Below are 1,445 nucleotides of genomic sequence, written 5' to 3'. Positions count from 1 at the left end.
CCAACTTCAGGACTTACATTAAGCTACAGTAACCCAAATAGTGTGAAGTTGGTGAAAAGAGAAAACACACACACAAATAGATCCATGGAAAAGAATACAGAGCCCAGAAACAGGCCTACCTACAGTCTACTGATCTTCCATGAAGGTTTAGAGACAATTTAAAGCAGGGAAGTCACCCCTTCCAACTAGTTGTGCTACAACAGCTGGACAACCACATGCAAAAAATATATAAATAAGTCCAGGTATGCATGTTATACGCTTTATAAAACAAATCTTACATGTAAATGTAAGGTGCAAAACCGTAAGAATCCTAGGAGATAACATCGGAGAAACTCTCGGGGATCTTGGGTTCGATGATGGCTTCTTAGATACAAAACCAAACGCACAATCTACTAACGAAAAAAAATTAAGTTGAGCCTCGTTAAAATGAAAAACTTCTGTTCTGTGAAAGACACTGTTAAGAGAATGGAAAAAGCAAGTCACAGACGGCAGAAAATATTTACAAAGTAATCTGATGCAAAAACTGCTGTCCAAAATATATGAAGAATTCTAAGAACTAAACAACACGAAGCAAAAAAAAAAAAAAGAAAAAACAAAAAACAAAAAAATAGGTGAAAGATCTGAACACCTCATTAATAAGATACACAGATGGCAAATAAGCATATGAAAAAGATGCTCAAAATCATCTGGCGTTAGGGAATTGCACATTAAAACAACAATGAGATATCAGTGTAAACCTATTAGAACGGCTAAAATGCAAAAAGGTGAACACACCAAATGCTGTCAAAGATGAGGAGCAACCAGAACTCTCCATAGTCAGTAGAAATCAAAAGGGTACAGTCACTCTGGAAAACTTAAGTTCACTCAAAATCCTGCACATAAGTAGTTACAGCGATTTTATTCATAATTGCCAAAACTTGGAAGTACCCAAGATGTCTTTCACCAAGTGAATGAATAAACAAACTGTATTGTAGCATACCATGAAATCTGATTCAGTGATTTTAAAAAGCAAGCTATCATTCACTCAAAATCCTGCACATAAGTAGTTACAGCGATTTTATTCATAATTGCCAAAACTTGGAAGTACCCAAGATGTCTTTCACCAAGTGAATGAATAAACAAACTGTATTGTAGCCATACCATGAAATCTGATTCAGTGATTTTATAAAGCAAGCTATCAAGCCATGAAAAGACATGGAGGAATTTAAAATACATAATGCTAGAAAGAATCCAGTCTGGAAACCTACATACTCTAGGACATTCTTGGAAAGTCAAAGAGATAGAAGTAGTAAAATGATGAGTGGTTGTCAGGACTGGAGGAGAGGAGGACGCACGAAATGGTGAAGCACAGGGAATTTTCAGCAGTGAAACTATTTTCCATGATGCTGCATTGGGAATTTAGGACATTATGTAATTGCCAAAACCAATAATCTGTGAAACTCAAA

The sequence above is a fragment of the Colobus angolensis genome, unplaced genomic scaffold (assembly GCF_000951035.1).
Source record: "Colobus angolensis palliatus isolate OR3802 unplaced genomic scaffold, Cang.pa_1.0 Scaffold185, whole genome shotgun sequence".
Lineage (NCBI taxonomy): Eukaryota > Metazoa > Chordata > Mammalia > Primates > Cercopithecidae > Colobus > Colobus angolensis.
This window is presented reverse-complemented; position numbering follows the sequence as displayed.